At 43.9% G+C, this 13,400-nt stretch overlaps 1 protein-coding gene across 1 annotated transcript in view; it reads left to right on the top strand.

Moving 5' to 3' along the window:
• The window catches only part of ADAMTS12 (ADAM metallopeptidase with thrombospondin type 1 motif 12), an 808,982-nt gene that overhangs the window by 431,069 nt on the left and 364,513 nt on the right, over positions 1-13,400 (top strand). The gene's annotated exons all lie outside the window — the stretch shown is intronic.

Genomic DNA, 13,400 nt, shown 5'->3' with positions numbered 1-13,400 from the left:
TGGGGGGTGTCTATAGTATGCCTGTAAAGGGGCGCATGTTTCCCGTGTTTAGAACAGTCTGACAGCAAAATGACATTTGGAAGGAAAAAACCCATTTAAAACTACCCGCGGCTATTGCATTGCCGACAATACACATAGAAGTTCATTGATAAAAACGGCATGGAAATTCCTCACAGGGAAACCCCGAACCAAAATTTAAAAAAAAAAATGACGTGGGAGTCCCCCTAAATTCCATACCAGGCCCTTCAGGTCTGGTATGGATATTAAGGGGAACCCCGGCCAAAATGTAAAAAAAAAATGACGCTTCGGGTCTGGTATGGATTTTAAGGGGAACCCCGCGCCAAAAAAAAAAAACGGCGTGGGGTCCCCCCAAGAATCCATACCAGACCCTTATCCAAGCACGCAACCTGGCAGACCACAGGAAAAGAGGGGGGGATGAGAGTGCGCCCCCCCCTCCTGAACCATACCAGGCCACAAGCCCTCAACATTGGGAGGGTGCTTTGGGGTAGCCCCCCAAAACACCTTGTCCCCATGTTGATGAGGACAAGGGCCTCATCCCCACAACCCTGGCCGGTGGTTGTGGGGGTCTGCGGGCGGGGGGCTTATCGGAATCTGGAAGCCCCCTTTAACAAGGGGACCCCCAGATCCCAGCCCCCCCCGTGTGAAATGGTAAGGGGGTACTTACCCCTACCATTTCACAAAAAAACTGTCAAAAATGTTAAAAATGACAAGAGACAGTTTTTGACAATTCCTTTATTTAAATGCTTCTTCTTTCTTCTATCTTCCTTCTTCTTCTGGTTCTTCTGGTTCTTCCTCCGGTGTTCTCATCCAGCATCTCCTCCGCGGCGTCTTCTATCTTCTTCTCCTCGGGCCGCTCCGTACCCATGGCATGGGGGGAGACTCCCGCTCTTCTCTTCATCTTCTACTTCATCCTCTTCTCTTCTTCCTTCTTCTCTTCTTCTCTTCTTCATTTTCCTCTCCGGGCCGCTCCGCACCCATGCTGGCATGGAGGGAGGCTCCCGCTGTGTGATGGCGTCTCCTCGTCTGACAGTTCTTAAATAACGGGGGTGAGGCCACCCGGTGACCCCACCCCCCTCTGACGCACGGTGACTTGACGGGACTTCACTGTGACGTCACGGGGAATGCCACAGGGAAGTCCCGTCATGTCCTGTGCGTCAGAGGGGGCAGGGTCACCGGGTGGCCCCGCCCCCCATTATTTAAGAACCGTCAGACGAGGAGACGCCGTCACACAGCGGGAGCCTCCCTCCATGCCAGCATGGATGCGGAGTGGCCCGGAGAAGAAAATGAAGAAGAGAAGAAGAGAAGAAGGAAGAAGAGAAGAGGATGAAGAAGAAGATGAAGAGAAGAGTGGGAGCCTCCCCCCATGACATGGGTGCGGAGCGGCCCGAGGAGAAGAAGATAGAAGACGCCGTGGAGGAGATGCTGGACGAGAACGCCGGAGGAAGAACTTGAAGAAGATGAAGGAAGATAGAAGAAAGAAGAAGCATTTAAATAAAGGAATTGTCAAAAACTGTCTCTTGTCATTTTTAACATTTTTGACAGTTTTTTAGTGAAATGGTAGGGGTAAGTACCCACTTACCATTTCACACGGGGGGGGCCGGGATCTGGGGGTCCCCTTGTTAAAGGGGGCTTCCAGATTCCGATAAGCCCCCCGCCCGCAGACCCCCACAACCACCGGCCAGGGTTGTGGGGATGAGGCCCTTGTCCTCATCAACATGGGGACAAGGTGTTTTGGGGGCTACCCAAAAGCACCCTCCCAATGTTGAGGGCATGTGGCCTGGTAAGGTTCAGGAGGGGGGGCGCACTCTCCTCCCCCCCTCTTTTCCTGCGGCCTGCCAGGTTGCGTGCTCGGATAAGGGTCTGGTATGGATTTTTGGGGGGACCCCGCGCCGTTTTTTGGTTTTTTTGGCGCGGGGTTCCCCTTAAAATCCATACCAGACCTGAAGGGTCTGGTATGGAATTTAGGGGGAACCCCACGTCATTTTTTTTTTAAATTTTGGTTCGGGGTTTCCCTGTGGGGAATTCCTATGCTGTTTTTATCAATGAACTTCTATGTGTATTGTCGGGAATGCAATAGCCGCGGGTAGTTTTAAATGGGTTTTTTTCCTTCGAAATGTCATTTTGCTGTCAGACTGTTCTAAACACGGGAAACATGCGCCCCTTTACAGGCATACTATAGACACCCCCCAGGTACGAAATTTAAAGGGATATTACACTTTTATTGTTTGACTTTAAGCATTATTAAAATCACTGCTCCTGAAAAAACGGCCATTTTTAAAACTTTTTTTTGCATTGATCCATGTCCCCTGGGGCAGGACCCGGGTCCCCAAACACTTTTTATGACAATAACTTGCATATAAGCCTTTAAAATTAGCACTTTTGATTATTCATGTTCGTGTCCCATAGACTTTAACGGTGTTCGCGTGTTCGAGCGAACTTTTTTCCTGTTCGCATGTTCTGGTGCGAACCGAACAGGGGGGTGTTCGGCTCATCCCTACTATGGAGTAATTCATCCTCAAATTTTGCAGCTAAAGCTTCTCGGTTTTATTTTCACTTTCTCTTCATAGTTCAGTTTACCTCTCCCAATAGTGATTTAGCAGCCTGACAGTACTTATAATAATTAATGAAAACACAGAGCAGGTGCACAGGAAGTAGGGAAAGAGCAGAGTGAGGCCTGACTTCACAGCTTCTATACTGAACTTCTCAAAATTGAATTTCTCCGCTGTGCCAGCAGCAACAGAGGTTAGTGATGACTCATTTTAAATGCATTTGCATTTACTGCCACCACTTTGTATTGTGTTTTCAATGTAGCTGGGGCTTGTGGGCCACATTAGGAAGGCTGACACTTGGACAGCCCTGGTATAAAATTTGTAGGTGGGGAGGGTTTTTTTCAGGAACACCTAAACAAGGTTTTCACTATTATTATTTATATTGGATTATTTATTATAGATATGGCTGTTTTATTTGTTAGGAGTAGTAGTAGTAATCAGTAGCAGCACAAAACAGGATATATATTTGTTTATGAATAGACAAATGCGATTTGTTTCATTCGGACATTTTTCTTATTCGGAAATTTGGATGTATCCATATTTTCTACTCACAATAGTAATGAATTTCAACTAATCCAAATATAATTATAATGAAACGAAATAACAAATTTGAAAAAATTAATTAAAATTAGAAAAATTCAAAAATTAATTTAAATTTGAAAATTAATTTGAATATGAATTCCAATTTAAAATGGAAACATATTGCAATAAATACAGCAAGGTATAAAACTGAAATAAGATGATGATAAGAAAAGAAAAAAAATAGAATAGATTAGAAACGATTAGATAACGATTATATTAACTGAATTCGAATATAGGAAAGGAATTCAGAATATACAAAAGAAATTCCGAAAACAAATCATTCTAACATAACGAATATGCTGAAACAAAATGAATAACTTAACAAACAGATCCGAAACAAAACACATTTTTTTTTTCTCATAAAATTTTTTTTATTGAGTAAAGAGGTAAATCCGTCACAATGGAAATTGTTTACAGAAACAAGTAACATAGAATGTGTGGTACAAAACGGATTACTTAGACAGGTAACATTGCTGGAAGGTAGGGCTTGGTAGTGGATTAGCGACAAAAACGGAAGATAGCATGTTTCATTTCTAGTAAGTGATTAATAAGCTATAGCAATTTCAGCGTGTTAAAAAATAAAGAAATAATAAATAAATAAATAGAAAAATAAAGGGAAAAAAATAAAAATTCCCCTGTCTAAAGGGTTGCTTATTTAAGGAGTCTGAATGACTCATAGTGGTTGTCAGGGGAACTTATTTGAGTTTTTGTGAAGTAGGTGTGTAATGTTTGGCAGTCAATTCAAAGGTTAGTCACTGTATCGTTGGAGCTTATGTGTTAAGAGTACCAAGTAGTTAGTTGAGTGTGGAAAGGCGGTTGAAATCTAAACTGCTGTGGCTTCCAGCTGGGCTGTTTCATCTGAAGTAGGACTTATCTATTACACTAGGTAAATGTCTGAATAAGGAATAGAGTTTCTGTATATTCAAGGTCTGAGTAGGGTTCATGGGTATGATGGCGTGAGGGGGGAGGGAAGGGGGGAAGCGAAGTGGAAGTGAGGGATTGGGTGGGGGTTTGGTTGGGAATGGGTAAGGGTGACGGAGGGGGTGGGTTACCATCTCTCTCTCCCTCCGTGGGAGTGGGTATTGGTAAGGTTAGGTGTTATGGCATAAAGTTTGTTGATAGAGGACCATATTGGTTTCTGAAGTATGTTATAAGGGGTATTGTATATGAGATTGATTCTGGGGCGGTTTATGTTGGGATATTGTGCAGGGGATTTCCTTGTTGTGTGCTAATGGCGATAAGATCACAGTAATATGCTGATGTCTGAAAGTGGGTCCAGCAAGCCCATTTGATGGAGAATTTTGTGGGTGTGTCATGAGCGATGCTAATGAGGCGTTCCATTTAGGCTATCCTGGCAATTCTGGTTAACCATTCTTTCATTGAGGGAGGATGGTGGATCCCCCCAAAAAAGGTATGCATTGTTTGGCTGCATTTACCATGTGCATGGCAAGAGATTTAAGGTATCCATTGTTTGTTGACATTGAGTAGTGTAACAGAAATTGAGCCGGAGTGAAATCAAGTGTATAAGTAGTAACCCTACCAATGATGCGATAAACATCTGACCAGAAAGTTTGGATGGTAGGGCAACTCCACCATATGTGTAGGAGAGACCTGTCAGGGCTGGCCTTAGCCCTTCCTTCTCTGAGCTGGCCGCTCAGCAGTCGGCTAATTGCCAGCTCCTTTCTCTCCACAGTGACTCAGCTGTTGATAATCTGCTCGTCAGTCCTGCCTACTTAAAGCCGTCCAGCTCACTTCATCTCTGCCTTCGCCTTTGGTCACATCTCAGAGACTTTCTCCTGCATTCCTGTTGAAGACTTGCTCGGCTGATGTCCCTTCTGGCTCCTGATCCTGCTTGCTGTACTACTATCTTGATCTCTGGCTCTCTGACATTGGCATTGGCTGACTACCCGATCTGGTTACTGAACTCTGGCTATGTATTGACTACGCTTACTCTGTTTACCTTTTTATTATTATTACACTAGCATGATTAACTATACTTCTGCCTCGGTCTGATTCATGGTTTCTGACAAGACCCTTTTTCACGTTGGCATCTCCAACATGTATCTGGAAGGTCCGGAGAGTATTTGTGAATAAGGGTGCGATACCATCTGGCTTGGATTTTGTATCGATTTTCTTGGGTTGTGATGTTCACAGAACCTTTATGTATAGTCATATAAATTTGTTCCCAATCTTCAGGGGATAGGGATAAAGCAAGATCTTTTTCCCAGGCTGTGCATGCCAGGCTCATGTTGGAAGGAGTGTTTGTGAAAAGAAGGGAATGCGTCATGGAGAGTAAATGGCATTGGGGTGTTTGCATTAGACAAAGATTTTCGAAAGGTGATAGAGGTCTAGAGACCTTGAACTTCCTATCTAAATCACGGAGATAGTGTGATAATAATCTGTAATTCCAGGAAAAGATAGGAGGGCCATCACGTTTGGATGGAAGTTTGTCGCGTGGTAGAGGTTTACCATGTGTGAAAAAGTGTTGGGCTAAACCGTTTTTCAGTGGAAAGGTGTCCTTTAGGAAGTTGCTATGTAACCCGGGGGGGGAAGTCAGGGTTAGAGTAAAAAGGGGTGAGAGGGCCAGGTGTTGAAGAAAAGGATGTTGATTTGCATGTTTCTTGGAAGCTTCTGAGAGTAGGGCCAATAAGGGGATGAAGATGAGTGTCAATAGGGACATGTTTCAGGAGCATCCAGGGTAGTGAGTAAAGGGGGAGTGGGGTAAAAGAAGCCTCGATGGTGACCCAATCTTTGAATTTTCTTTGGATGTTCCAATCTATGTGTCTGGTGAGTTGGCAGGCACAATAGTAATTTCTGATGTCTGGTAGGCCTATTCCTCGTTTATTTTTGGGAAGAGAGAGGTGTGAATAGCTGATTCTTGGTCTGCTGCTTCCCCAGAGAAATTATACTGGCCTGTCCTGCATCCAGCGTTCTTTCGGAATGCACATGCAGTGCTGCTGGAGGTTTTGTAACCAATCACAGGGTGCACCTGTCCACCGAATCGGTCGATCGGCTGACCTTCATAAAAATGAATCAGTCTTGGATCACCAGCTACCAAGCACCTGATGCTGATGTAACCAAATAATTTTTTTTTTAATGTGAGATCCCTTCAAATCTGCCTATGCTGATGCTGAGTGACTATCCTGTTATGCTGAGTGACAATCCTCTTCCTCCTCAATTTTCATGCGGATAGCTTGTAAGAACATTTTTGGTTCTGGGCACCGCCACCAGTGGCTAAGGCCCAATTTTTCTGCCCCTGTTTAACAGGAACGTGTAATTTCAATTTTTGATGCAATACTTTGCAGCAGGGCTCATTCCTGCGCTCCAACTATAGTATCTATGAGGGGTTGCAGTGTTGTGGCACCAGCACCAGTGCCCAAAGCCCAATTTTTCAGGACCTGTTTTGGTGTGTACATTATTAGGTCACATTAAGTCTTATGAGGAACCAGTAACCAGTAACACAGAACAGAACAATAATAACAGTTCAAGAATAACAGTTCAACAGTTATATGGGTGCTCGGAGAGAATTCCAAGGGGGTGCAAGAAAGTCCCAAAGGCCCATTAACACTTTGAGGAGGAGTCATGTTGTAGACCTTCGGTATGATTTGGAGGGGCAGCTTAATGCAAGATTTTTTTATGGATGAGTGGGAGCAAAGGTCATTGGTATATTGGGGTAATCAGGGCCAAATGGGAGGTGCTAGTAAGTGTCGGTCAGTGACTTATTAACATTCCCCCCTCGGAATCTCCCCTTTCAGGCACGTTATATGTTGGGATTGATGAGTCAAACAAACAAGCAATCAATCAAGCAAATAAACAAACAATGGATCAAGGCATTTGGTAGGGTAATGGCTGGCGGATTGCTAGCGGGTATTGTTATATCTTCATGCAGGGAGTGGGTTCATATACAATGTCTTTCTGCAAAACACTTGGTATACTTACTAGACAGGAACAGGGTTTTCCCAGATCTTGATATAATGAATGATGGCATAGTAATGGGTGGGCGAAGGGCAAAGATAGGAAAAGATGGGTCTGGATGGGGGGATGGGAGGAAAACATGAGACGTGGGGAAGGTAATGGGCAGGTGGGTAGATTTCCATTGTAGATTTCTGTGCTTCATAAATCATTGTTCTCTTTGCGTTCTGTGATGTGGGGGATTCTTGTTTCCATGTATTTTCGAAGTTCTGAGCATCGTGTTTGGTGTGAGAGCTATTGGATGCTAATGTTGAGGGGTTTCAAGCGCTCAGTTCATTGTTCAATGAATGGGGTGGCCGCTTATAGTTGGATCCACAATTGTGGCATTGCTCAGTAAGGAGAGAGCCTCCATGGTGATCTTGTGCTAACGACAGTGGCAAAAAGTTTCTGGGACTGAGAGTCAAGCTTGTTGATTATAATTGGAGGATGTTACGCTTGTTTCTCTCAGGGGGAATGGGATAGGGTCAGATGATAATGAGGTATAGAGGAAGTCTTTAGGATATTGCAGGCGATGGGAAACATGGGTAGGAAAATGGGCCAAACAGCATCGTGCAATGAAGGGGCTGGTACTGATAGTGCTGTACCAACCTTGATCCATTGCAATCGATCCATATTTAGAAGTTGTTCTCTTTAGTCAGATAGCTGGGCTCTTCGGAGGCTGTTGGGCTATAATTTCTTGGCGTGCCATGGGCAGCTGGTGGAGGGTATTGTTGTGAGAGTGAGCAGCGGCATCCTGGGCCTCGCTGGCCTGCCTCATGGATATCTTCCATTGAGGTGGCATTTCTTGTCGTTGGAAGGCGAAAGTCGCTGTACAAATCAGGTAGATCTAACTTTGGGATCTTCAGAACATTGCAAAAGTGTTCCAAATCCTCTGGAACTCTTAAAGAAGCTGTGCGGCCTTGATTTTTTACCGAGAGGCAGAAAGGAAACTTCCATCTGTAAACAATTGATCTGGAGCATAAGAGATCTAAGAGGGGTCTTAATTATTTTCTATGTTGCATTTTGAGAGGCCTTGGTAAATTTTTACTACTGCTCCATGTGACATTATGCAACCTCTATTGTGTGCCTTTCTCAGGATCTCTTCTTTTTGGGGCAAGCTAACCAGGCAGCAGACAACATCCCGCGGAGGGTCAGTGTCCCTGCCACGAGGTCTGAGGGATCTGTGTAGGCGCTCAATTTCAATTGGAGCATCATGGGACCTTTCTAGGATATCATTGACTAGGGCCAGTGGGGTTTAAGTGAGCCTATTAGGCTCAATAGTTTCTGGCAATCCTCTCACCCTCACATTGTGGCATCTGCCACGGTTGTCTAAATCTTCTAGTTGACGATGAAGTTCCCTCAGGTGCATGGAATGTGATTCAGTTACTTGTTGTACCTGACATAGAGAGGCATCATGGCGGGCTGTTGTCTTCTCCACCTCTTCTACTCTGCAGTGTATTGCCTGGATGTCCTCCCGCAAGTCTGATATGGCAGCAGACAATGTGTTTTTAATGTCTGCAGCGATCTCATGCAGATGATTCAGGTTAAGGGCTCAGGTCTCCCTGATATTAAGGGGAGCGGAGCTGCTGTCCTGTGGCAAGCGCAGGCTTCTGCTCGGGGGGTCGTGACCTCCGGGAGGTGGCCTGGGAACCAGGCATGGTTTCCCTCTGCAGTTGGGAGCGGAATAGCTCCGGGATAGTGCCGCTGAGTTGTGCTAATTGTTCCCTGGGTGATCGGGACCTTGTGGCAGAAGCACTGCGGTGTGTTCTGTTCATCTTCCACTGCTGAAAGCCTCCATTATGGTGTTAGCTGTACCTGGGGTAGACGGAGCTCAGATGTTAGGTGGCCATCTCGCATCAGGACCAAACCATGCCCCCCAAAACACATTTTTTTTGCTGTGCAAATGTGTATTTATGAATAGAGGCATGTTTTTAAGGCTCTAGCTTTACCAAACAAATGAGGATCTTTATTTTAACCGTGTAAATGTAGTTTTCAAAACTCATTGGTCTGTCACTGAAAATAACTTCACTTTTAAAAAAAATAAGGAACCTTATCCTGGTGTGCTAGCTTTGTGAATTACATTTTTTATTATATAGAATTATTTACAGTTAAGCGGAACTATACTCACCTATTTTCCAGCGCTGTGATCCCCTAGAGCTCCCCGCTGACAACTTCAGCCTGGCTGCTTCCGGGTATCGATCCCTGGCTATTTTAATTGGCCGACCCAAGATGATGTCACTCCCTTGCATTGCCGAGTTTCTATACTGAGCTTCACATGCACACAGCACAGACAGACAGGTGAGGGAAGTTTACTGCAGAAGACACTTGTTGTGTCTCTTCTGCATTAAAAATCCTACTTGTCCACAGTTCTTTAATTTTTTAATCAAAGTTCCACATTAACTTGATCTTTTTAACTTATTCAAGGTATCTTTAAACATAGGTGTGCACAGCCTATTGCATTAGGGTGTGAACCTCAAATCTCAAACACATATGTGTGTGCATGTGTATACAGCATATACTGACAGTGTCAGTAGAGCAATGGATGGTCTCCTTCGTTTTTCTTTTTATTATTTTATCTTTTGTTATTTTTTACAATTTGTTTTGTTTGTTTTTTTACTTTTTAGAAGCCCCGTTAGGGGGCTTTGGTGAAATATCAGGGGTTTAAACAGGGAGAATCTGCACCAGTGATTATTTGGGTGTGCCAATTCACACCTGGCCCAACCTGTGTGCATGCCTATGTTTTTAAAAATGTGTAAGCTATACCTTATATCCATCTACTAAATCTTCAATGAAGCCCTTTGGACTGAACTAATTTCTTTACTACAAAGCAGTCCTTTGATCACACTTTAACGTGATTGTAAAGGTTCTTTTTTTTAAAATAACAAACATGTCATACTTACCTGATATTGCACAGAGCGGCCCCGATCCTCCTTTTCTGGGGTCCCCTGGCGGCGCTCCTGGCTCCTCCTATTCATCGGGTGCCCCCTCGGAGAGCCGCTTTCTATGGGAGCACCCGTGAAGGCGCGCTCCCGAGTCCTCCTGACCATTGACACAGACAGCAGGACTTGGCCCTGCCCCCGGTTCCCATGTCACTAGATTTAATTGACAGCATTGGGAACCAATGGCTCCTGCTGCTATCAATCTATCCAATGAGGACATCGGTTGGAGCTGCTGTGCTCATGCTCATCGCTGGAATGATTGGGTTCAGGTAAGTAAAAGGGGGGTTCTTGGGGGCAGCTGCAGCACAGAAGGTTTTTTACCTTAATGCATAGAATGCATTAAGGCGAAAAACCTTGAGAATTTACTCCTTTAAGATCTACCCAAGATGTCCACAGATGGATTATTATAACAAAGTCTTCTTAACCTCATTACATTTTCCACACAAGCTTCTCAGGTAGATGATCTATAATAGCAGCAGACTGAGGAAAGAAGTGGAAATATGTTTTATTCAGGGCAACATGTAGAGTCAGATAAAGTGTTATTAATTTTACCAATGTGCAAATCAACTTGTCCTAATCTCCCACCAGGAAATTGGATTTTTTTTTTTGAGGAGCCTGTGGAAGTAGGTTTATGCACCTTTGGGATGCCAGTTGATCAAGGTATACTGTATGCGCAACGATTTTCTCTGCAGAGCAAACGCTAATTATCCTACAACTTTTCCCTCGGAAATCCAAAGGAGCTCGATTGATTTTTTTTTTTTGTATCAAGGTTTTTGGAATATTAAATCAAGCAAAGGGATCTTGTGTTTAAGATTAGCAAATTCGCACGCAAGGTAAAATTTGAAAGTACATTTTTCATGGACAATACCAATTATTTATTGGATGCCAGAATTAATTTCCTGTAGAATTCTCCAGTGCTGGTATGTACAGCTGGTAAAGGGTTTAGTTCGTCTTTACCAAAAGCTGCCTATGACTGTGCAGCTTTGAACAAAATTAAATAATGCTCTTGCTATAAGTGTAGGCCTGTAGCTCGGGCAAAAAGCTCCCAGAGATGTCATAATCCCCTCCTGCCTGTTTTGTAGAACATTGCTAAGACACTCCCCAGCTGATTCAAATCCCCTTGAATGCGCTCTCTACACCACGTTGCAGTATCTCTGAGCTCAGTGATGCTGTGACAGAGGAGATAGTAGACCACATGTGCAAGGTGTTTAAGAGCTTGCTCCTGTGATGATGGGTGTGAGCAGTGACAGCTGGACGTGTCTTAGCAATGTCTTAGCAACAAGGCTGGATAAGATGATGCCTCTCTGGGAGTTTTCATTCAGGGTTTGGGAGATATGTTGATGGCTTACACTTATAGCAAGAGCATTATCCAACTTTAGTCAGAGCTGCACAGTTTGTTTTTATCTACAGGCACCCATTACCTGCATAGGCAATTTTTGCTAAAAATGAACTGACCCTTTAACCTCTTCCTTCCCATGGTGCTTACCGGTACGTCCTTGGGTTGCAGTGGTTATACTGGGATGATGCCTGCACCTACAGGTATCATCCAAGTACTGATCTTTTCAGCTGCCGATTCTGAATAAGGCAGAAGTGATCTGAGTGGCTAATTAGCCACTGGATCACTCCTGTGGGTCCCACCCCCCTTCGACTGCTGCCTCTTCCTGGGCGCTCCAGTCCTATCGCGGAGGCTGGGAGCGATGTGGGCGGTGGTGATGGCTACCCTGAACACAGGGAGGAACTGACGATGTTCCCCTCTCCCTGTACCCCTGGAAACTGGGAGCAACAAGTAGTTTGTCACTTCCAGTTCCGCCCCCTTGTTTACCTGGCCAAGGAAGCAGCCGATCAGGTCAGTCGCTGTCTGATCGGCTGCATGGGGGGCAAGAGGAGAGATTTGGGGTCTCTCCATAAAGAGGACCTGTCACGGCCCGTGCTGTCACAAGGGATGTTGTTCATCCCTTGTGATAGCAATAAAGTTAGTACAAAAAAAAATGTGTGTAAAATAAATAAATAAACAATGTTAAAGCGCCCCTGTCCCACCATGTTTACTCCCGCACGCATATGTAAGCGGTGATCACACCACCCATGTGATGTATTGTCGCAAATGCTAGAGTGAGAGCAATCATTCTAGCACCAGACCTCCTGTGAAACTCTAAACTGGTAAACTGTAAAGGCGTTTAAAGCGTTGCCTGTGGAGAATTTTAAAACACCATAGCTTACCGCCATTCCACAGGCAGACGCAATTTTAATGCGTGACATGTGCCCTGTAGCATGCTGTAGGTGATAGTCACATCGATGAAAAAAAAGAAGCACCCAAGAGGCGCTGGGACTTTGATATGAGTTTAAACAAGGTAGTGAGAGGGCAAGAAACATTTGACATTCCCATTGGCTTAGGTTAGGCTGCTCACAACAGGCAAGTCTACCCTATTGTGGGTACTCCGGCAGGTTACCAGGAAAAGATGCACATATGGAAGGAGCCCAAGACCAAAGAATAAAAGTCCAAATTAATTTATTAATGTTGTGTTAAAAGACAAAGGGACACATTTAACCCCTTGATCGCCCCAGGTGTTAACCCCTTCTCTGCCAGTGTCATTAGTACAGTGACAGTGCATAGCACTGATTCTTAGCAGATTTTTAGCACTGATCACTGTAATAATGTCACTTGTTCCCAAAAAAGTGTCAAAAGTGTCAGTTAGGTGTCTGATTTGTCCACCGCAATGTCGCAGTCCCATTAAAAATCACTTATCAACGTTATTACTATTAAAAAAATGTAAAAAATAAAAATGCCATAAAAATATCCCAGTTTGTAAACGCTATAACTTTTGCGCAAACCAATCAATATACGCTTATTGAGAGTTTTTATACCAAAAATATGTAGCAGAATACATATTGGCCTAAATTTTATGAAGACATTTATTTTTTTAAATTTGTTATTGGGTATGTTTCATAGCAGTAAGTAAAAAATATTGTTTTTTTTTTTTCAAAATTGTCGGTCTTTTTTTGTTTATAGAGCAAAAAAAAAAAAAAAACGCAGAGGTGATCAAATACCACCAAAAGAAAGCTCTATTCGTGGGAAAAAAAGAACATCAATTTCAAACTAATCACAGCACAGCCACGGGACCGATGGCATGTGCGCTCACCTTCTACCCGGAAGGAGAGCTACTCTGCCTTCATATAACAAAGTTATGTGGTCTGCAAGCAGTTAATAAAGAAATATAAAATTTCTCCATCAACTGTGGGTAGAGATGGGCCAAACACCCACCTGTTCAGTCCGCACCAGAACTCCAGAGCAGAGAAAAAGTTCTGACCCGAATGGCGCATCCTATTAAAGTCTATGGGACCCGAACTTTAAAAATAAAAA

The sequence above is a fragment of the Aquarana catesbeiana genome, linkage group LG01, assembly GCF_042186555.1.
Source record: "Aquarana catesbeiana isolate 2022-GZ linkage group LG01, ASM4218655v1, whole genome shotgun sequence".
Classification (NCBI taxonomy): Eukaryota; Metazoa; Chordata; class Amphibia; order Anura; family Ranidae; genus Aquarana; species Aquarana catesbeiana.
Note: the sequence above shows the minus strand (reverse complement) of the source record. Positions and strands in the feature narration are given on the sequence as shown.